Source organism: Phodopus roborovskii, unplaced genomic scaffold, assembly GCF_943737965.1.
Source record: "Phodopus roborovskii unplaced genomic scaffold, PHOROB, whole genome shotgun sequence".
Lineage (NCBI taxonomy): Eukaryota > Metazoa > Chordata > Mammalia > Rodentia > Cricetidae > Phodopus > Phodopus roborovskii.
The window spans coordinates 4,650,892-4,675,125 of record NW_026126578.1 but is presented as its reverse complement, the minus strand read 5'-3'; positions in this window follow the sequence as shown (position 1 = coordinate 4,675,125).

Below are 24,234 nucleotides of genomic sequence, written 5' to 3'. Positions count from 1 at the left end.
AGGTAACATCAATCTTGGGATCCTAATGAGAGACCATACCACAACCTGACCTGATGTGCTAGAGAGGGGCTATGTCTCTGAAAGTCAGCAGATTTGAGGTTGTAGAATACTTCATTCTAGGGACTGGGAATACAGTGTAAATTTATATAACTCAGGCAAGACTTTCTGGTGTGCAGGAAGTATATATATGAAGATCTGAGGTTGAAGAAAACTCAACACACATATGTTAGGAAGACTTTCTGTGATAGATAAACTAGTACCTTGTTAGAGCCAACTCATCAGCTTCAGGGTTCTGAGACCCACAGAGAGGGGACTATTACTCTAGAGAACTCTAGGATTTCTAGATGCTTTCAGAACCTAATGGAAATATTATACAAGATAACCACATGGAAAGAATGAAATTACTCATGTCTGTGTCATCAGGAGTTTGTGTTTGATGGATCCTGGTAACCATTTTAAAAAAGGATTTATTGTTTTCAACATTTAAAAAATGTATTTTATATACCACCCTTTCCATCTTCCACTTCCCTCTACCTACTCCCCCCACCATACCCCATCCATCTCCAATCAGATGGGGTAAGGCCTTCCATGAGAATCAACAATGCATGGCATATCAAGTTGAGGCAGGACCTAGTCCAAGCTACATAACAAGAAGGACCCTAAGAGGGACCCATGGATCTCACTGGGAAGGGGAAATAGACAAAATATCCTGGGTAAACTGGGAGTGGGGGAGAGTTAAAACTGATTTATTTTTAATTACATACATGTATGTAAGTTTTTAATGTGACTTCTTGTAGAGGCCAGAACAGGGTGGTGTTAGATCTCATAGAGCTAGAGTTATAAGCAATTATGAGCAACCCAATTTGGGTGCTAAGTCCTCTGCAAGAGCAGTGTGTAATCCTTAGAGACCTTAGACTAGTATTTAAATAACTTTTCAAACTGATTCATGTGCATGTTTCTGGTGGCTATTGATACACTTCATAAAGAAGGAATAAATCAAAGTAGGCAAACGCATCTTCCACTTACATGGGTGAGGAGCAAAGCATTAAGTCCTATTGTTAAAAAGATAGCTTTCTCAGAGAATCAAGGTACTGAAGAGTGATATAATGAATGAGCTGTGAAGAAAGTTGTCATTATGACTTTTGACAGAGATGAGTAAAGATGGGTGGCATCCAAGATGGGAATAGTCATCAGAAATATGACACCCAGGTGTAACATAATGAACAAAGGTTTATTTGGATTCATGATTCTATTAGAAAAGTCCATAATGGTGGGGTAGGCACATTTCTATAAGTTGTAGAAAGCATGTTTCACAAGATGTATGAACTTATAGAAGGCCCTTAGCTTTTATAATTGCTGAAGTAAGGTTCTGCCTTCTTTTTTAATTTTTTTATTATTTTTTCTTATTTTACATCAATCCCAGTTCCCCCTCCCTCCCTCCCATGTCCCCCAGAACCCCTTTCCAACCCACCCCTCACTCCACAGGGAGGATGATGCCTTCCTGGAGGGAGCAACAAAATCTGTCAAGTCATTTGGTGTAGGGTCTCAGCCCTTCCTCCTGCCTCTAGGTTAAGGGAGTATCCCTCCATGGGGAATGTGCTCCAAAAGTCCTTTTGTGCACCAGGGATACATCCTGGTTCCACTGTCAGAGGTCCCTTAGACTGCCCAGGCTTTCTAACTGAGACCCATGTTCAAGGGGTCTGAGTCGGTTCAATGCTGGCTTCCCAGCTGTCAGTCTGGGGGTTCATGAGTTTCCCCTTGTTCAGGTCAGCTGTCTCCGTGGGTTTTTGTAGCCTGGTCTTGATCCCATTTTCTTATCACTCCTCCCTCTCTGCAACTGGATTCCAGGAGTTCGGCTCAGTGTTTAGCTGTGGTTCCTCTTTCTTCCAGCATTTATTCCAGTACTCATCTTCACTCTACAGGATTTAGTTCCAGCTTGGTGATCAACCTTAGACCATTAATGTGCTCAGGAAAATAGAAGGCTCTGTACTTACCATTTTTCACCTCAGGCTCCTTTTCTGTCAGTAGCAGGAAACAAAAAGGCATTTGCCTGATGGCTCAGAAGCCAGGAAGGGAGGCTCTCCCAACAGGAATGAGAGGGTAACTGAGGATAGCCATAAAGTTGGAGCCAGGCTTGCACCCAAGAGTGTTTTCAGTGGCTTATATTTCTACAATTTTGCCTCTATTGTTTTTTTTCTGAGTGCTTAGATATTGATTTTTGTTTTATCTTGCATCCTGAAACACTTGTATTGGGCACCTTTGGTGCATACCTCTGTGAGACTCCATTCTTTCACTTCCTCCAAGTTCAAATATAGGAGCTATTGTGTGCTGTAGACCTTAATGAAGGCATGGGGTATCTGTGAGCAGAATCAACTCAGCACAGCAGAGAAGAGATAATTAACATTTAACATCAGCTGTGTTCTTTTGCTCTCCCCAACCTAAGGCTTATCAACCAGTTTTGAATATGGTAGAATTTTTGGAATGTATTTAAACCCCAGATCTACATGGTGTTCCTGGTCAATGAGCCCCATAAGGGTTTTCCTTACATTGGACTCCATAGTCCTACATCCCAAAGTTTGTCATACTTTTTTCCTTATATAATTAATATTTTCTTCACCATACCTTGTTTGGGTCTTGGGCAGTTGTTATCTCCAAACATTTTAGTGTCTCTGTGAAGCCACAAATTTGTCATCTGTGGTATTGATTAAAATTTTTAAAGGGTTGTCCATTGTCACCATGGTTGAAGTGAAGTATTCTAATAAATTCTACTCAATAGAAGAAATCCTAACAGAGAAAGGGAGAGAGGATAAGACTGTGGAGGGGTTCCTGTACTTTCACAAATATATTATCCTTTATGTTCAGACAACGCTGGGAAAATCCACAGAAACAGCTGACCTGAGCAAGTAGGAGCTCATGGACCCCAGTTTAACAGCTAGGGAAGCAACATGGTAACAATCCAGACCCCATGAATGTAGGTGTCAGCAAAAAGGACTGAGCAGTCTATGGGGCTTCTGGCAGTTGAACCAGGATATATCCCTAGGGCATGAATGGACTTGGGAACTCATTCCCTATGGAGGGATACTCTTTTAGCCTAGATACATGAGGGAGGGCCTAGGCCTTACCCCAAATTACTTGACAGATTTTGATGATGCCTCATGGAAGGTCTCACACTCCTGGGGAGTGGATGGGGGATGGGGTGGGGGGACCAGTGGGGGAGCATGGGAGGGAGAGGGAACTGGAATTGATATGTAAAATAAGATTATTTATAATAAAATATATTTTTAACTTAATAAAAGAAATACTGACTTCATTTGGTCTTTCCTATAAGAAGTTTTCCTGATCATCTGTAAGATACCAATGTTATCAAAGTCAGGTGTCATGTGACTCTGTTCTAGCCTCTGTAGAGAAATACTGTGGCATTAATGACCTCATCCACCATGGCTTCTTGAGAGTATTTTTCAATTTTTCTGAAAGTCTTTGCATTTCTTGAAAGTGAATATAATTTACAGTTAATATTATGTACCTTCCCAAGAAATGCTGCCCTGTTTGCTCACAAAACTGAGGACAATTTTTATCTTCATGACTTAAATCTTTTCTTGTTCCAGTCAAAGAGGCTTCATTAAAATATCCCCAAAGCATCCCCATACTCTTATCTAAGATATACCCATGTTTTGCTGTGACTTCTGGTTGTATTTAGCAATTCAAACAAAAACCAATATGCCATATTATAAAAATGGAAAGACAATACCAAAGAATACTGTGATACTTAGATTATTAACTCAGAAACACAAGAATAAGCCATGCAGCAAATCAAGGTGAAAATGTTACAGGCCAAAGGCATGTGGAGGTAAAGGGAACAAAACCAATCCAGTCTACCACGGACACTGGATGGTGAGTCTTTGTCTTGAGCCTGAAATAACTTTGTTTCATCAAATGACAGTAAAAATAGGGAAAGGCTATTTCAGACAAAGAGGCAGAAAGTAGTGCTGCGATGATCTTTCATCATGTGAAATAATGAACAGATGTGAGACTTGCTGACGTGGTCGCCCCATATCTACCTCAGCCAAAGGTCCTGGCAGGACCCCAGCAGAGAGGCCAGGATAGCTGCTGCGTGTGACCAAGATCTCAAAGGACAGTAACTGTGTCCTGAGTATGCTCAGATGAAGTTCCTTAGCTAATGTCCCACGTGTTTTGAGGACAAGAAAAATGTCACTGTGGTATTATATTTGACCAAAAAGGTTTCTTGATGCCCACTTTTGGAATCCTCAAGGATGGAGATCAGGGCTGGGGTACAGAGATTACAGATGCTTCAAAGATGTTCCCTGGGATATTCAGAGCATCTTGGTGCTGGAGGCCAATTTACCTCCTCTGGCATGTCACTGTGACTCATTACAGGGACTGTTATGAATTCCAGGTTTGAGGATCCCCAAGTCCACTTGTGCTGTTGACACATAGGGGACATATTAACTACTGGGATATCAAGTATATGAGGTTTTGGAAATTTATTTGGGGAAACTAGATCCCCAGGGAGATTATATATTTATGTTAACTCAGCTGGTGTATTTTAAAATCTCTGGTTTATTTGTATTATTTTTAAAAAGATATTCAGTGTGTCTGCTATATTTAAGACATGTAGGAAGCCATACTTGTGTCATAGTCAACAAAACTGACTTGAAAGTTTATATATTAGCAAGTCAGTAAATAGTTTCAGATATTGGAACAGGATTGTGATGGGGTGATGAGACACCACTACCTGTGACTCCTGATGGTATCTAGGTTACTGGTTCCATTTGTCTCTGAGAACTCTAAATGTATTTAATCATAGGTTATATGTAAGGGCCTACAAATTGTTCTTTATTAAGCAGCTGCCAGCTGGGTTACTACATCATTTCAATCCAGGCAACTTACTGTTCATTTTATGACTAATGAAGTAAAACTTGGATCCCTTGCTTTGATATTTGGGGTCCCTCTAATGTAGTCCAGTTGACACTTGTAACCTCAACACCCCCTGTACTGTCTAAGCTCCTTGTAACCAGCCTGTGCTTCACCCCAATACACCATGTCTTTCTCTCATGCTTTTATACACAGGACAGAGGAAATATGGAAACATAATCTGGCATACTTTATGGTGCTGACCACCACCTAGGGTTCCCTCTTTGTGTGAATTTCCATTTATCATTTCAATTAGCTGTGCCTTGAGACCCTGACCCATTCCTTTCATCTTGTCTCAGGAACACCTCAAAATCTTCAGCTTAAACTAATCTTACCTCCTTATTGTACACATGTCTGTTAGAGCATTTCCTATGATCTGCCTTGAAATATAAGTCATAATACAATCTAATTTCACTGCTAAAATAGGAATTCCTAAATAATGGAGCCTCTGCCTTCTTTCTTCTTTTCTTCCTCGATGGTCTATGAGTCTTGGGTTGCGGGGTTGTGGGGTTAGTATCTTTGACCTTAGTTACCAGCATTGCTATCCCCCCCTCCAGCAACACCTCCATAGACAACACCTTCCTCCATTCCTCGGTCCCCAGAGAATTTATGCAGGAAAAGCCTGGATTCATTCATTCTTTGTGATCGAAAGGAGAAGATCATTAAGACATGACTAAGTCTAGACATCTATTCAACCAGTTGGGGGAGAATAAGGCCTAATTAATTTGATTTAGCAAAGTCATGAAATAGCATGTTAGGCCTTTTTAGCAGTTCATGGCTATATATGCTGCTGTTGTCATGCACCAAGTTTGGCATCAGATACCTTCAGTGGTTTTGATCTCGGGTATTCTAGAATGCTTTTCCCTCCTGACCCAAGTTAACTCCCCAAGAAACAGACTCTGAGATAGAAATTTGTCAATGAGAAGTTCCTTGGGATCCACAGTTAGAAAATAATGAAGGAGGCAGTGTTGGCCATGGGGGACAAATTCACAGGGTAACTGCTGGGGAGCATCCTGGTAGAGGAATAGCTCTTCAGAGCTGCAGAGAGGTGGCCAAGGGCCAAGATGTTGAACACTGAGAAACATGGTGCCCAGCAGATATAGCTGTGTTTCTAAACAGAGTGACCTTGGGCAGGGCTGCTTCCCTGGCAAGGGAGATTCCTAGGCAGGATTGCAGATAGGGAGAGATTACCAAGTGTGAATGACCTGAGCATCGTAGTGCCCAGAGGTTCTCTGCCAAGTGACAAAGCAATCCATTGGCTGTTAGAACCTTATGGTCATACCTGTCAGAAATCCTGGATACTTGGGACTTACATCCCTCAGCAGCTGCCCTTAACCAGTGACTAACAAATAACCCAGCCTCCTTTGTCCCATAGGGTCCTCCTGGTAGTATTGTCTTTGCTGTCTTCAGAATTTCCCTGTGGAGTTCCACACCATTGGCCTCTGTGGGAGGCATATTTGCTTAGCAGTCTATGATTTTGATATTCTAGATGTCTGAGTCCCACTCCCCACTCCAAAGCTATTGGATGTTCCCAGAGACAATTCAAAATCTACTTACCACTGAATTCTCAGTGTAGTCTCAAGGAAATAATGATTACCAACTGTGAATTCATTGGGCATGTTGTTTAATGTCTATATGCCTCAGTTTCTCTAACTGTATCATGAACACAAAGATAACAATTAATTTGTAGAGTTAGAACTATGAATGAGCAAGTGCCTAGCACTAATATAGTCTACTATCAGTGGGATCTGTATCTGTAGATTGGGTTACATCCTCTGGAGCAGGAAGTGAACCTCTTTCTATACCCATTCTTCCTTTTCCATGGTTTCAGTATCCCTCTTGAGCACAGGTCAGAAGAGAAGTCCTGGAAAGGAGTACAGCATTGCCTGAAATACCTTGTTTATTTATTTTAAGTGGAGGAAGAAGAAGTCCCTAAAGGCAAGATGTTGAGTGTTATTTTGCGTTCCTGTTTATTGAATGTCCTGATTAGCACATCCTTATAAAGTGCCTCTTGAACTAATTAAATTAACTTGTATTGAAACTTCCACCTATTTTCACATGCTGCTCAAACAGAAACTCTTTATAGTTAAGAATTTAAGTTCCACCAAGAAGGAAAAACTGTTTAAATGGGGACTATAGCAGATGGGGCTTCTCTGGGTGAGAACATCACTTCCATACCTCCCCAGATATGGTGAAAGTGGATCAATGTCACCTTTGGGGATTCTTAACTATAGAGCACACTCTTTGACTACAAACCTGATTCAGTCACCTAAGCCTAGAGCAAGTCTACCACATGGATTTGAACTTTCCACGTTACCTCTGTTTGGTGGATTGTAGTTGATGGAATGATGCTTTAGACAGGATTGAGTGGCTTTTGGTGCTCTGTGAGGTAGGGTAGAGATTGTCAGCACTGACTGCTGTAGAACCTGGATAGGAATCAGTGTCTGCATTTTCTCCAAGCTCCAAGACTCTTTAGAGAATCTGCAGAGATTCAATTTTCCACAGAAAAAGTTCCCCCAGAACTTTCTACAGAATACTACATTTCACATTGTATATTGGGATATATACATAATTTGATATATATGCAGTTGTGTGTGTGTGTGCACGCGCACACACGCTCCCATACATATGCAGTGTGTAATATGATATGTATAGAAATTTGTCCAGATGTTCCTTATTTTATGGTGGGATTACCTCCTGGTAAACTCATTATTATAAGTTGGCAGACATATGAAATCAAATTAATTTATTGTCCCTAAAAACAAACTGTAGTTTAGCCTTGTGCACCTAAAATGTGCACAGAACATTCTCTTTAGTCTACAGCTTGGCACAGTCACCCAGCCCAATGTCTAGTACAAAATAAAGTATGAATAGTTCATGTGATTGGTTGAATAACTGTATCACACAAAAGCTGTCACACAGAGAACTGTTGTATTGGTTATTTCTCTGGGTGACGATGTGACTGAGTGGGTACACTGACTCACTGTCCTATCCAGTTTCACCAGAGAGGATCTCACATTACATGTTGTTAGCAAAAGGAAGTTCACGATTCAAAATTTTAAGTATGGTTGCTTTCAAGTATGTATTGCTTTTATAATATCAAAAAGTTGGAAAAGGTATAAATCAAAATATCAGTTTATAAATCATCTACATTTGTGTATCAGAACCACAAAAAGAGAGGAATTTGCCATAATTATGTATCATTCGGGGCTCTCAAGAGGAAAAGAATCAATAAGATGTGTATGTAAAAACATATTTATATGTATTTATATATAAATATACATGTATAAAGAATTATTGACTCATCTTATGTTAAAATAGTGATAGCAATTATCGCATAGCTGAGAGGCTGAGACCCTGAGTATTGATTGCTCCTTGAACTGGGTGCAGCAGTTGTAATCTGGTGCTGAAAACCTGTAGGGTTTCTGAAGAGCCACTAGCCCTTAGGTTACAACAGGAGCTGGGGAACACTGGTTCTGATATCAGTGGAAGAATTTGCAGCAACAGAGCAAATTAACTTGGTGACAAGAGTGAAGGCCAATCCAGCAGCAAGGGAGGGCATTGGAGCTAAAGGTGAATAAACTTTGTTTGGCCAAGTCCTTCTTAATCTGGGCAGCTATCAGAAGGTGCTGCCCACACTTGGAGGGGGTCTCTCCACATCAATGAAAGCAATCAGGACAATTCTTCAGTGGAGGATTCCTTCTCAGTTTTTTACCAGTTTGTGACCAGTTGACATTTAAACCAACCATCATAGCCAACTCCTAAGTAACTTGTCTCAGGATTAATCATTTATCAGCTAAATGTAACCCCATTTACAAATGTATTAACTATGACATATTCCTCATTTCCTCTGTGACTCGGTTTCCTCATCCATTAAGAGAAGATAATGAAATGACCTCTCTCACATGGCTACCATTAGAATGACATGAACTATGGGTGTTATTACAGAGCCTGGGACAGAGCTTATGGGACATGGTAGTTTTCCCAATATTAAAAATGTCCCTTCTTAAGCACTCACTACTGGTTGTTCACAATATTCTGCAGAAGCTGCCCTTTAATGACCAAGGTTTTATATCAACAAGTGGAGAAGACAGTATTAATTTTTATATCTGAACAGCTGGAATTTCCAGGCTATGAAAGCCCCAGGGAAGAGACTGCATTGATGATGAGGGAACCAAGAAAAAGAACATGCTGTGGAAATTTGGATGTACCTGACTCCCATAGCTCATAGGGAGTGGCACTATTGGGAGGTGTGGCCTTGTTGAAATAGGCGTGGCCTTGTTTAAGGAAGTGCAACACTATAGAGGTAGGCTTTGAGGTCTCTTTTGCTTAAGTTTCACTCAGTGTCTCAGTCCACTTCCTGTTGCCTTCTGATCAAGTTATAGTCAGCACAATGTCTCCCTGCATGCTGTCATGCTCCTGGCCATGATGATAATGGACTGGATCTCTGAACCTCAAAGTAAGGTGCCCCACTTAAACGGTTTCCTCATAAGAGTTGCTGTGGTCATGGTGTCTCTTCACACCCTAATTAAGACACAAACCAAAACAGTAAGGTTAAGAATTTTGGTCTAAGCTCTGTAAGATGAAATTAGTCTATTTTTTTGTCTTTATCATCATACTGATGGAATATGATTATTAAATGCATATATACAAACTAACTGATATATGCTTGTGTATGACTATTGCATATATGACTATATGTGTGTGTATATGTGTAAGTATATACATTTAATATAGCTCATGTGATTTTTCTTGGATTTTGGTACAGGGACCTTTGTTACTTTAATCTTGCCTTTGAACAACAGCCAGATGTTATGGGAAAGGTAAAGGCTTAAATGTCAGAGAGAATTAGGTTTGAATTTTGGTTCTGTTCTGAACTGTCTGTGACACCATAAGCAGTGACTCAGCAGCACCAGGCTCTGTCTCTTGTGCTAAAGAGGGTGTGCTTGATGTCTAAAGCCCATTACAGGTTTCTGTACAGAGGTGGCTTAGAGAGTACTGACTGGTCCATGTGTACTTCATAATGGCTGTCTCAAGGGAAAAAAAAAATTCTGATGTGATTTCCAGAATTTTCAAAGGAGAAATTAACTTTATGTAGCTGGTCTCAAATAAAATGTACTTGAAGATTCAAGGCTCTGAAAACTTGTATAAGTTTGTGTAGTGACTTTGATTTGATCATTGTCAACTCATAACAGATTTCTTTTGCTTGTGCAGTAGTTCCTTGGTGACGAATAGATCCCTTGTCCAGAGAGGCATAATCGGACATGGGTTAGCTGCTCTGAGTGGCACACAGATGCCAACCCAACAGGTGAGCTTATTAGAATAAGAGTGTAAGACTCTATTACACTCATTCATGCGATTTTTGTTGTTTTGGGTTTGATCCTAGCTCTGCAACTTATCTTCAGGGCCATAGACTTTCTAGGCCTCAGTTTATTTATCTGTACACTCAAAAGAAAAGGGCATTCTTCAAAGGGTTGTGGGGAGATCAGCTATTGTTGTCCTGCAGCATCTGCAGAGTCAGGTCTCCTCCTCTGTTGTTCATGTTTCCTGTTATTTTTTAAAAGTATGGGTGTCATTTCTGTGTACATGGATTACATCGTATTTCAGGAACCTTCCTACTGTGCTGTTCTGCTCTCAGGCCAGTGTTTGCTTGGGCTGTGGTATCCAGCTATGCTCTTACTATCTAAGGAGAACTAGCAGGGGGACCAAGTTTAAGGGATCAGTGAAAAGAAAGTGTGGGTAATTCCAGGTGTGGGAGTCATAGGTGGCCGACTCAGGCCATTAGTGGCAATGGATGGCACATTAGCACCATGGGGAACCCATCACTCTTTATCTTCTCCCCTTCTGTGAGGATTCTTCTCTTCTGAAACAGTAAGATGACTTCCCACCACCCATGGTCCCTCTGAGAATCCTAGATTTGGATTCAAGTGTTGTTTAAATGGCTTTCTATTACACGTAAAACTCTGTTTTAAAATTTACATGTGATAAAGCTTACTTTTCCATGCCTAGATTTATGAGTTACATAAAATAGATTTTTGGAATTTTATAAAACAGTGGAGCCATGAAACACCATTGAAGACACAAACACCACTCCCTACCCCCATCCCAGTACCCCATGTTAAGCTTTTGCAGTTTTCTTAGTGTAAATATCTGTGTGTGCACATACAGAGGCCAGGGAGGATGTTAGCTCCTTTCCTCACAATTGCTTACCACCTTTTTTTGTTTGGAAGGCAGTCTCTCATTGAATCTGAAGGCTGAAGGTGGGTTTTTCTTTTCTTTTCTTTTTTGCTAGGCTGGCTGTCTAGTGAGCTCCGGGATGGATCCTCTTGTCTCCACTTCCCAGCTCTGTGGCTACAGACACAGACACATGTAGCATGGCCAGCTTTTATGTGGGCACTGTGGATTTGAAATCAAGTCGTCCTTTGTAACAAGTGTTCTTACCCACTGAGCCTTTCTCCATGGCCCTCATTCCTTTAATCATAGAAAACCACTTAAGACAGAGTCCTAGTGTGTTGAAGGACTACAGTAGACTGCTCGGTCTCAGACCAAGCAAAAGCTCTGAGGAATTTTCTTCCTCTACATTCTCATCTCACTTAAGCCTGCCACAGAAACTCTGGACCATGTGGGAATGAGCTGAGAATCAAAGATTGCCTCAGAGAAAAGGCTACTGGAACCCCCAAAAGAGTGAAAACAGGGGAGGAGTATCCAGAGGTCTACATGGAGAACAGAAAGATGTTGCAAGCTTCCTTTGTGTCTCTGTCAGATTTATAGTTGCTCCACTCATCACCCACACTAGTGACTGTTCCTGTCTGTCCTCCTATTGCCCCCTCTAAAGGGCATCTTTGAGCAGAGCCCAATCTGCACATCCATTTGGCAAGATTTCACAAATCAGAACTGTTCATTCACTTAATCATTCTTCAATTACCCACTGTGGCAGAACTTCCGATGAATAAAAAATCATTTGTGGAAAATACATCTCCTTCAGCCATCAAACTTTTTGACAGAAATATTAAAAATGCAGAGAGGATTTTCCATTAGGATACTGGCTGTCCATATTTCTTGGTGAGATCTTATTATCAAACCTGAGGTAAATGTGTGTACTCAAGTAGCTCACAGCAATTGTATGCCTTTGGATTTCAAATCTCAGTAAGAAAAATCACAAATGTCAAAATGTGTGTCATTCTCTATGGAAAATTTTATGCCAGAAAAAGGGAGGCATGTTGCTGTTGAGTCATTGGGTGTCATGGCTGACAGGAATACTGATGAGGTGAATGAGTAGGCTGAGGGAGAATGAGGGAGAACACGGGAAGGCTTTGCTAGGCACAGGCTTTGAGATGTATGTCTAGTGCTGTTGAATTTTTCTCACATATTCTTTTACCAACAGCACCCCTTCAATCCCAGTCCCTCTGTGAAATGTCACCTTGTCATAGAGCCACCCATCAGAATACAGACCAGGATTTACCAGGAGCCTTGAGATCCTTTTGAATATATAAAAGATGATGATTTCCGTGTGTGTTGGGGAAGGAAATCTTTTAGACTGTCCAGCTCACTGTTGGTGGTAACACCCCTGAGCTGGGGGTTCCTGGGTTCTATAAGAAAGAAGGCTAAGCAAACCAGGAGGAAAAGTCTATAAATCAGTTCTTGCCTACAGGCTCCCACCTTAAGTTTCTTGTCTGCCTGACATCCCTGGATGAATGGCTTAACAAGCTGTAAAGATGAAATAAATCCTTTCCTTCCCAAGTTGCTTTGGTCATAGTGTCTTATCACAACAATAGGAAAATAAGATAGCTGAGTTAAGGAAGAAACAAGTCTAGAATGGTAGGTATGGGATAGGGGGATTTGGAGCCATTGAGAAAGTTGAGATTAGTGTCCACTGTGGGTATGTGAAAGTTGCTATGTGCTGGTAACCAAGGCACATGTAAAAACAATAAGTAGTGTGTGGTGTCAGGTTGTAGACCCTACCAGCTCAGTTTGTAGCTCTCATCTAGGTGACTGTTCTCAGCTTACTCAGAAACACTTGTTCCTTTCTTGGTTCACTGGTAAGCCATTCTTGGTGTTTCAATCTGTAGATGTGGCTTTCAGTGTTCAACCTTCTTAGCCATAGCCCAATCTCAAGCCTCCACAATGGAACAGCTTCAGGCATTGGACCTAGCAGTCTGTATTTCAACAAGCCTCACTGGTATTCTCATTCACAGTGGCATGGGAACTAGATTGTGTAGCTTCTGCACAAAGGATTCTGAAGAGGCTCATCCATGGCACCCATCTCAGACTTTCTATCTGCTAGCAGCACATGCTTTCTCCTTGAGTCCCATTAAAAAGTCTGACATTCAACCTAATGGGAGGGGGAATTATATGAAAGGAGACTCTCAGCATGTCTTTTGAAGAGTAGAGGAAGATTAAAGAGGTTGGGGATAATGAAAAATTCACAATAAATGAAGTAGTTCTAGCTGGAGAAAGGTAAAAGTTGACAAGAATTTAAAGTAGTGAAGAATGGCCATGAGCAGTAAGAAGATAGATAATTGCTGAGCTTGTTATTTCCTTTTGCCTGGTTAACTAGTACTCCCCTGATATTTTCCTATCCTCCCCCAGATCCATGTGGACATTCTTGGAAATAAGCTCTTTTCACATCTAAGGACAATGGTGTGGTCTGATAGTCTCAAACAGAGGCTAGATTGCTGTTATATGTTGAACTGAGGCAGCTGTTCCATGGTGTGTATAAAATTCAGTCACAATATATCTACTTGATAGTTTAAGCCAATATAAAAGGTAAATAATATTTAAGGAACTTATAAAGCAAGTGTGTAACCATTTTTTCACACAATTCATGGTTTTATTTAATGAGCTTCAGCACCATAGGATGAGAGTTGCCCCTAAAGGCCTCAATCAGCTAGACTATTGAACAGAACTGCAGAATGTAAATTGGTTTTTAACTAAAATCATACTGCTATTACTTTTTATGAAACCCATAATTTCTGGTAGAGAGCAAGCATATAGAAAGCCACTATTATGGAAATGCCTTGTGGGATTTGACCAAAGCGCCTTTGGATGGTGAATGAATACTTGGTTGTTGATTTATATGCTGCAAGAGGCTGTGTAGGGCTAAATACATACCACAAGGTTCTTAATAATGTAGCTTTCATGGCCGTGTAGGTTGCATGTTTCATCTTTTAGTTGTACATGGGTTATATTTACTTACTTGTAATTTTAAAGAGACATACTTTCTTTCAATTACAACCTCAGGGTAGCTCTTTTCTTTGAGATGTTTGGTGGAATGTTCATTCTTCATGGAGACAGAGAGAAAGCAAAGAAAACTACTGGGTAAGGTTTGTTTTTTCCACCTGGTAACTGAAAGTAAGATTTTTTTTCTCTTCCTCTGAGCTTCCCCAAGGATGCTGATGATTTTGGAAGTCAAAACAATGTTCAGAGAAAGATCAAAGCTTAGTAATTGCAGGTAATCTCAAATTCCAAGGACTCAGACTCACATTTCCACCTGTATCCCAGAATGCTTTGTCTGCAGGTCCCAGACTCATGCTATGTCAGATCAGACAATGTGGCCCCCCTTCTATAGTGCAGTGGGTGCTCTGCCTTCCTACAGGGCTCTGCACATAACACATATAACAAACTCATGTGGGAGAATGGAGAATAAAGTAGATTGTCATGAAAAGAAGCAGGTGGTGAGGATTGCCTTGGACTTGTCACGACAATCTTCCAGCATACCTCTCATGGTCAGGATGCATTGTCACTGTTATAAAAGTAGAAGACAGTGTGCATACTGCAAAGAGAATGTGTTTTAACAATATATTCACACTGACCCTGCCAATCAGAATTAACTCAATACCCTGGTCTCAGCTGTCTCAGCTACACTATGAGGCTAATAACATTTACTTGATCATTGCAAGTGATAGCTACCACACCTGGGTCTAGGAAGCTGATGTTTTTGTTGATGATAATCGTGACGGTGGTGGTGTGTGCATGCATGCATGTGTGCATGCATGGGGTCTTCTGTATGTGTGTACATTCATGTTTACTTGCATGTGTGTGAATATAGTTTGCATGTCACAGTGAGTGTATAGAGGTCAGAGGTTCGCCCTCCCCTTCCATCTTCTTTGAGGCAGTGTTTCTTTGTTGTTTGTTCACTTTATATTCCAGGCTTGCTGAGCTATGCACTTGCAAGGAATCTCCTTTTTCTTGTTTTCATCTCTTTTTAGGAACACTGAGATTAAAGCTTCTGGACCTGCTACATGCAACTTTTTACTGAGTTATGGGGATTCAAAGTCCTCACACTTATGCAGCAAGCACTTTGTATACTGATCCCTCTCCCCAGCTGCTGGGAACCAGAGATGCCCACGTGTAGCTGGCATCGTTCATTGGACTGTGGTTTCTAAGCCTGAAGCAAAAGCATCCTGATTCTACAACGCAGAATGAATGCATCTTTTCCTCTGCCCTCCTAAAGTTCCTCAGAGAACTTTGCATGCATTGTGTCTCATGTTTAAAACATTGCTCTGTAGTTACACACAGGTTGATGTTTCAGACTCTTGTCTGACTTACCTCTGTGTATGTGGGGTCTGGCACATAGTAGGTGCTCAGCACAGATTGAAGGTAGTGGAGTTGAAAAGTTCCCTTAATTAAAGCGAAAGGAAGCTGGTTGTTGTTTGGCTTATCATGCCAGAGCCAGCATGGGGGCTAACAAGACAGGAAGCAGCCATCTGCAAGGACTATGCACAGCTCACCCCACTGAGAATGTTAATTATGTGTTTAAAGGGAGACAGGGAGCCCTGGTGGCTTTTGGCACACAGCAGTGGGAAAGGGGTGGTCCAGGATCGGAATACTAAATAGTATCTCCAGTTTGTGTTGCCAGCTCTCTGCAGCCCTGGAGAAGCAGGGAGGGGGATGTGTTCCTAAAAGGTTGCAGTGTATCTGTTTATTTGGGAGGACTAATTCCTCCCTCTTCTTCTTCTGATGAGTCTGTAGGTGCCTTCGTCACCTAAACGGGGTGGTGATGTGCTTGGGTGCATGTATGTGGAGGGCGAGGTCAACTTTGAGCATCTTTCCTTATCAGCTGCCCACTACATTGTTTATTGATGTTGAGACAACATTTCTCACTAGCTTAGAACTCACTTTTAGACAGTGGTGGTGGTTCAGGAAGCCCCAGGGATCTTCCTGGCTTTGTCTTCCTAGTTCCAAGATTGTACATGTGTACCAACAGACTTGGCATTTTTTATTGAGGCTTTGGGAACCACACCCATATCCTCAGCCCTGGGTCTTCTTCAGTCCCTTTCTTAGAGCCTTGTCCAAATCTCCTATTTTGAAGTTCTCCACTTTGCTCAGCTCTGATCTGTCATGGCTCTTCTCTATCCTCATATACCAGGTGTGGGAAATACAAGCTGATTAAAGCCAGTCTCAAAATGTATTGCCAATATTTTAATAAGTGTCATCCTAGACTTAATTCTATGTTCAGAATTTTATCCTATTGAAATGCTCCCTTAAGGGAGTATAAAATATAATGCATGTAAAGACTTAAAGTTTAGAAGCAGCTGCAAGATTTATCAGTAAAGAATTACTTAAATAAATCTTGCTACAGTCATTTTACATAACTGTTAAAATGAATAAGGTAGACTTCTGTGCAGTGATTTAGCTGTGTTATACTGAGAAGGAACATTCCAGAATATTCTCTACTGTAAGACCCCATTATTATGTATAGAATGGTACATCTACTATTCATTTATTCAACATATGTTTATTGAGCATGTATTACCTGCATGTGGTGAGAAAAAGATTAAAAAACAAACACTCTGTCCTTTGTGGGAATTAAGTTTTAACACCAAGGAGAATCAACAGAATCATAATAAGTAATGGAGCTACTTAACATGGTAAAAGGTAATTAGTGTTGGGGACAGCAGTGTCCTCTGAGACTTGTATGGGTCCTGAGGAAGATAGGCAGCCTTCATTTTGTACTAACTCTTTGGTTGTTCAGATAGGCTTGCATTCCTTTCATTTGCTTTTAAGAAGTTAAAGGGCTTCTTGATTCTGCCCAGGATCCTCAACTTCTCTCAGCCTTTCCCAACTACTTGTAAACACTTAGGAGTCTAGCCCTCCTTAAAAGCCAAATAAAGCTGAATTCCCTTTTCCTTTAAGTTCCCTGGGATCCAGCCCTGCCTTTCTCTTGACTTTGTGTCCAAGACTTGAAAGAATCTTGGACTTTGAAGGTCTTTGGTTATATTATTCTACCCAGGCTCCTTGCCTCAGCTCTTGTGTTGATGAACCTGCTCTCTTGCCTCACCAGTGACTTGCAAGGACACACTGTCTCAGATGTCTGTGGCTCCCCTGGGATTCCCTTCTCACCTGTGGGGTTCAATCCTGGAAAAATTCATCTTTTCCTTTCACACATTCTCCCTGAATGACTTCATTCAACTTACTTTTCTTTTGTTTATGTTTTGTTATTTTTCCCCCTAATTTGGATGTTCACTTCTGCGTTTCCCCCAGCTTTCAATTCTACATGGCCATTTCTATTTGACACCACACTGGATATGTTTAAAACTGAAATTACAATGCTTCTTACATTTACTTGTTTCTTTTTATCACGCACGCACATGCATGTATATCTGTATGTATGTTGTGCACATATGTGTAGATGTGTTTACACATGTGGAAGTGAAGGCCAGAGACTGACATCAATAATCTTTTGATATTACTCTCCACTGTATTTTCTTGACAGGATCTTGAACCTGGAGTTACAGAGAGTTGTGAACTGCTATGTGGGTGCTGGGAATTGAACCCTGGTCCTCTGAGAGAGCAGTTAATGTTCAAAACCACTGAGCCATCTCTCCAGCCCCACTCTACTTTGGATCTTAACTGGGTCCCACCACAAACTCTCAACAGAAGCAAGTAGACCATCAGGTTTCATTCCAGGCCTAGCCACGAACAGTGCGTGAATCCCCAGCTTCCTCTCTTTCCTCATCTGCCTGATCAAAAGCAATAGGCTCCAATCTCTCGAAGAGCATGGTACAGTAGTGAAAACAATGGGAACTCTTCAATTTCCTTTCTTCAGGGAAGAAAGCCCTGAAATAGAGCTGCTTGTTGGGAGTATCCTCTGGATTTTCTATGATCCAGAATACACTCTTATTCAATTCATCCACTTAGGTTATGAAGTTGATTGTCAAAGCAGGTAACATTAATTACTCTAATATAGTCAGCAGAATATAGTTCTTCCCATGGTACTTGACAGTACAAAATAGTGTTTGCTGAGACTCTGTGAGCTCATAGAGGAGTGTAGTAACCATCAGTCATTGATTGGCTTGACAGTTTGTAGCACAAGTCTATAGAAAGGCCTCCCAACAGTATATATTTACAGTAATTCTTCTACTTAGCTTCTGTCTTGTCAGGTTCTGACATGCCTTGGGGTCTGGGTACACATACTTGCTATAGATGTAGTGGTAAATCCATTCTGTGTGCTGGAGTTAGGCTCATATCAGTCTTCATAGTGTCAGTGGCCTGCCCCTATCCCCCACAACATATGTATCTGATGATCTCCAACCTCTGTTTCTCAACTATTTCTTAAATGGCTCTTTGAGCTGCCCTCTATCATTTTCATGACATAGATATGGAGCATTAGTAAACCCAGTGCTATTATTGTATATCTCTTGTCAGCCATCATGGCCCACAGCCTTTTATAAGACATAGAACCCACAGTGGAGATGCAGCATGCATGTCTGCTCAGCTCTAGGCAGTATGCCTGTACTCATTGGCTGAGAGTGCATGGGGGAAGACTGGCACACTCACTTGTCATTGGCTGATGGGACATACAGCTGTGTGCAGAGCCTTGGGAAAATACATACCCAGAGCATATTATTGTAAAGTTTTAAAGGCAAAGAGATCTTTGGAAAATAGTATTGCAGAGGCAAATGCCTAAATATGAAACTGCTAGTGGTATGAGTTGGAGATGTTGGTTTATTGACCATTTTGCTCTATTGTTACAGCAAAGCATGCTGTCATGAATCTGTGTTGTATCAGGATACATCCAGTTGTGAATGGATATTGAACAGGCTCTCAACAGTCTAAGGGTGCTGGGTAACTATAGATTGTCTTACATGTTAACTTCCAGTTTTTAAGGAAAATAAAAGAAAATATTTGGTGATTCTCTCTATGTCTCTGTGTATGTCTGTCTGTCCATCTCTGTTTCTATCTTTGTCTCCCCATCCCCCGTGTGTGTGTGTGTGTGTGTGTGTGTGTGTATGCGCGCACGTGTGAAAGTATATTTGTTATATTCATGTGTGCATATGTGTATTTGAATGCAGATACCCACAGAAGCCAGGAGAAGGAATTTAATCCCATGAGCTTGAGTGACAGGTAGATAGATATGAGCTATATGGCATGGGGACTGGGAACCAAACTCTGGTTCTCTACAAGAACAGTGAATGCTTTTAATTGCTGAGTTATCTCACTAACCCCAGATCCTTGTAGGGAAGAATTATCTCTTTGAGTGGCCACAGATCCCATATAAGCTTGAGATAAAGTAAGGGTTCTTATAAAGTGTGTTTGTGTAGACTTTGTGGCAAAGATCTGTTAGGCCAAGTTCATGGCTTCACTAGTAGGATGTTTTGTTCCTCCTGCACACTACCTTTTGGGTGGAGACAAGAGATCCCTAAAGGATATATAGTTAGTGTCACTAGCAGTCAAATATTAGGGCATTATGGTCAACTATCAACATGGAATTAGAGTTACTTGGGAATAGGAAAGCTCAACAGAATTACCTCCATCAGATTAGCTTGTGGCAGTGTCAATGAGACATTATATTGATTGCTAATTGATATGAGAAAGTCCAGCCGACTAGAGGTGGGGCCATACTTATGCAAGTAGACCCAGGCTATAAAAGAAAGCTAGCCAAAAAGCCCTAGAAGAGAAAACCATTAACCAATGTTCCCCCATGTTTTCTGCTTTAGCCCCTGCCTATAGGCTCCTGCCTTGACTTCCTGTCCCGGCTTTTTTCAATGATGGACTGTGATTCATAATTGTAAACTGAATAAAACCTTATCTCCCCTGGTTAGTTTTGTCTTGGTCTTTGTCACAATAGAGAACAAACAAATATAAAGGACCAAGGGTATGGGTTAATTCTACTGACCAGTTATTAGCAGCCTGGAGGGAAATTTCTGAGCATAACACCTGCTGAACTTAATTTTTCTTCCTGGTCTGTGAAGAAGTGTGTGGAGATGGAACTCCACAAAACCATCTCTGTATTTGATTACAAGCTATCAGAATGGCTCCTTTATATCCCAAATTTGTTGCTTTGATCATTCACTGTACTCTTTTTGATCCGTAGCTCTCTTAGTAAATAGGACCTGGGGCAAGTACGGGCTTCATATAATGTTCCTACAATTCTACAGAACAATTTTGTCTGAAACAAAGGTTATCTGGATGGGTTTTGTTTTTGTTTTGCTAAATTGAATGAACTGTGAACACTGGAGTAAGTAGACATCCACACACAGGGGACAGGCAACCACAAACACAAACACAGCCAAACAAGCCCCACAAAAAACATAAAAATATCCCAGGATCTATGTATAGACCTTATGCCTTTCAAACAAATTCAAATGGATCACAAATATAAGTGTATGTGAAACTCATATCCCCCCCAATAAAAAATAGCATAAAGTAAGAAAACTAGGTGTCTTTGGCTCTGGTAGTGACTTTAGATCCAATGCCTGAAGATAGTATCCATGAAAATACAAACAAAAATGGAGAAATCAGACTTCACTAGAATAAAAAGCATACTATTCTAAAAAAGACATTGTTAGGAAAATGAAAATGTAAGACAGATTGGAAGAACAGACTTGCAAACAGTTCAGTGACTGCTATCAGTGGTAGTATTAATTTGTATAACTTTAAAATTATAAAACAATCCAACTAGAAAATAGGTAAAAGACTTTACTACTGTACCAAAGAGGTGTTACAGATTTCAGATAAGCATCAGTTTTAAAATGTAAGTAGCAGCAGTATGCTATTATTTCCTTATTAGAATGGCTTACATCCAAAATGCCAACAATATGAGATGCTTACAGAGACATGGAGCAGCAGAGGCACTCGGTTTTGCTGGTATCAGTTCAAACTTGTATGGAGTGCTTGAAAAACAATTTAACAGTTGGTTACAAACTAAAAAGTCTTATTGTCAGATCTGTAAACTACTAAGGTTTCAACTCACTTGGTTAACAACTCTGTCCAAATAAAAACCTGAGTGTGGACAGTGACAGGACCTTTGTTTTATAATTGTTGAATACTGGAAGCAATCAAGATGTTCTTTGAAGCCAAAGGGACAAAAATGAAAAAAAAAAGTGCATTCACACAACTGGATATTATTTAACGATGCATATAATGCCACATGGTAAAAGCCACTATGTATGTATGATTCCAATGACATGGCATTTTGAAGAATTTAAATCTATGGCTACTGTGACGTGCTTGCCAGGACTTGGAAAATAGGGAGAGTAGAATACGTGTGTGACAGGAGACTTTAAGGGCAACAAATGTATTATCTGTATCACTGTAATGTAAAGTATGTGCCAGTACGTATTTGTTGAGGTCTCCAGGACATACAGAGTGAGTGATAATTTAAATATGGGCTCAAATGAATGTCCTGACATTGACACCTCATTTATAGCAGATATACCACATTAATGCAAGTTGGTAATGAGCTGAGGATGCCGTGGCACAAATATGGGGTGATGTGGGAATTTTTTTTTTGTGCTTTCTATGCAGTTTGTTTGTAAACCTAAACTTATTCTGAAAAGAAAGGAAATCTTTTTTTAAAGGTACAAAATGACAGTCAGAAATGGCATCTGTCAAAAGGCAGGGAAGGAACCTCTGAGAACTATACCTCTTTAGAAACACCACAGAATATTTGTAAAAAATTAGAACCAGCCTCATAAGGACAATAAAAGGTAGAAAGGTAGTTCAAGAAGGATTATAGCAGGCCAGTGATGAGAAAGCACTGTAACAGGGTACTCCCTTCCTCCCTCCTTCCCTCCCTCCTTCCCTCCCTCCCTCCCTGTCTCTCTTCCTCTTTCCCTCACTCCTTTTCTTTAACTTATTCATGAATTGTCCCTCTTTCTGGGATAGTAGTTGTCTTAAAAACAGCATTCTGCATTCTCAGTTTGCACACCTAGTTCTAGAAAAAGCAAAATGTGTTTTGTTCTCAAGGAGTTGTGTCTGTCTGTTTTGCTTTAGTGAACTGTTACAAGAGACTCCCTTTTCTTTCAACTATTTTGGAACTATATGTGGGTGGTGAAACTCTGAGTGTCATAAACTCAATGGAAACCAAATATGAGGGCTTTTCCATCAGGCGAAAAAACTGAGGAAACCTGTGAGCATTCTGGGGCCCTGGGGTACTGGAGATCCAGAGAATGACATCATAGAGGCCATGGGGCTTGTAAAGTTATTGTGTGTGTATAAGGAACCTAGAAAGACACACATGCTCATGATGGAGGCATGTGCTTACAGAAGATCTGAGAAGACTATGTTCTCACTTCTGCCTAGGCTTTGGCTTCAGAGAAAACAAAATAAATGCTAAGGCAGAGTTTTGAATTGCATAGCTAAACAATGAGGGTGTTTGACACAATGCTGGCTTGCTAGACTGCAATGTATTTCACTCTGTATTGTTTCATTTTCTGTTAATTTTTTTCCATTTCATTAGTTTTTATTTCTCTTTAATTTTTGTTTGTATAGGAAATATCCAGAATTTCATTTTTAATAAACACAAACCATATAAAAACAAAAATATGATTTATCCATGGCAAAAAGGAAATTATCAAGAGACTATTCCTGAGGAAGCACAAACCCTGGACTACACTGAGCAAAGACCTTAGATTATATTGCTCCAGTTTTCTTAGAAAGCTAAAGAAGACCATGAAAATAACTAAGAAAACAAAGAAAATGTCTCGATTCAGAAAAATTATGAAGTGATATTGTGGTGAGGCAATACTCTGAAATTATCTGTTACTTTCTGAGCCTGGAATTTTGATGAACTCACAGAGTTAATAATACACTTTGAAGGTAATAAATGAATGTCAGAAAGGAAATGAACATATAATAAATGACAACTGACTCCAAGATAACCAAGATGGCTGTTCTGGCTGTTCCCAGTGACCTAATACCAGCAAGGTAATAGTGACTGGAAGGATAATGTAAGCTATATGTAGCCAGTTAGCAAACTAGACCCAAGACTATAATCTATTTGCCGGTCCATCATCTTTCTATCTATCAATCATCTGTTTATCCCTCCCTCAAGAGTCTGCCTGGATATATGAATCCTTCATGTATGAAGAGGCTTAAGTTAATGAAAATGGCATTGCTCCTGGGGTATGATTTTGTGAGATGTCATTAGGGTGTTAGAAAGACTCTGAGGCAAGGAGCAGAGGTGATTTTCCCAGCTCTGAAGTCAGCAGGAGCCACCATAGCTGATCCCAGACTCATCTTTATTATCATAATTCCACTCATTTGCTTCTTTCACTTAGGCTGTTTGGGTTTGAACACTGGGGTGAGACAATGCCCTAGGGCTTATTTACTCTTCCCATGGGAGTTCATGTATTTTCAAGGGTGAGCCTAAAAGTCATCATATTCTGCACAGGTTGTCCATTATGACCTGGATGTTGCATTAATTTCTAAACTTGGATCATTGCACCAAAATACTTGGCTTTAAAGCAAAAGTGGAGGGAGTTTGAGCCCAGAGAGTTCTTCTCTAGGTACTTATAAGTCCTTGTCACTCCAGAAGGTAACAAATCTTACTAATTTGGGCATAAAGGGTTGTCAATGGCTCAATCTATATTTGTTATTTTGAAATTGAAAAATTAACTTGCATGACTTCCTAGTCAGTTACAGGAATGTTAATTCCATTTCTCAAAAAAAAAAAAAAAAAATGCTTGACATAAAGCCAAAAGATACATTTTGACTAGTATTAGAAAATACCAAATAATTCAATGTGAGGCTGAATCTGTCAAAACAAGAATGGCGTTTTAAAAATGTGCATTATTGAATTGGAAAGCAGACTGGAATTAGTTATTTGAGGCACACGAACTCTAAATGATCAAAGGTTTATTGACTTTCTCACAGAACAGGAAGAGCTGACTCTTTCATGCTGTCTAATGATCACTTTTGCTCAAAAGCTTAGAGTGATCTCAGCTGAAGATGCAAACTTTAGATTTATCATTATTCACTCCATGCAGACTAATGCTCAATGTTAAGAAATAACTAGGATCAAATGTGGATCTTATTTGGGGGGAAATGGGTATCAGAGTTAGGCCAATGATTGCTTAA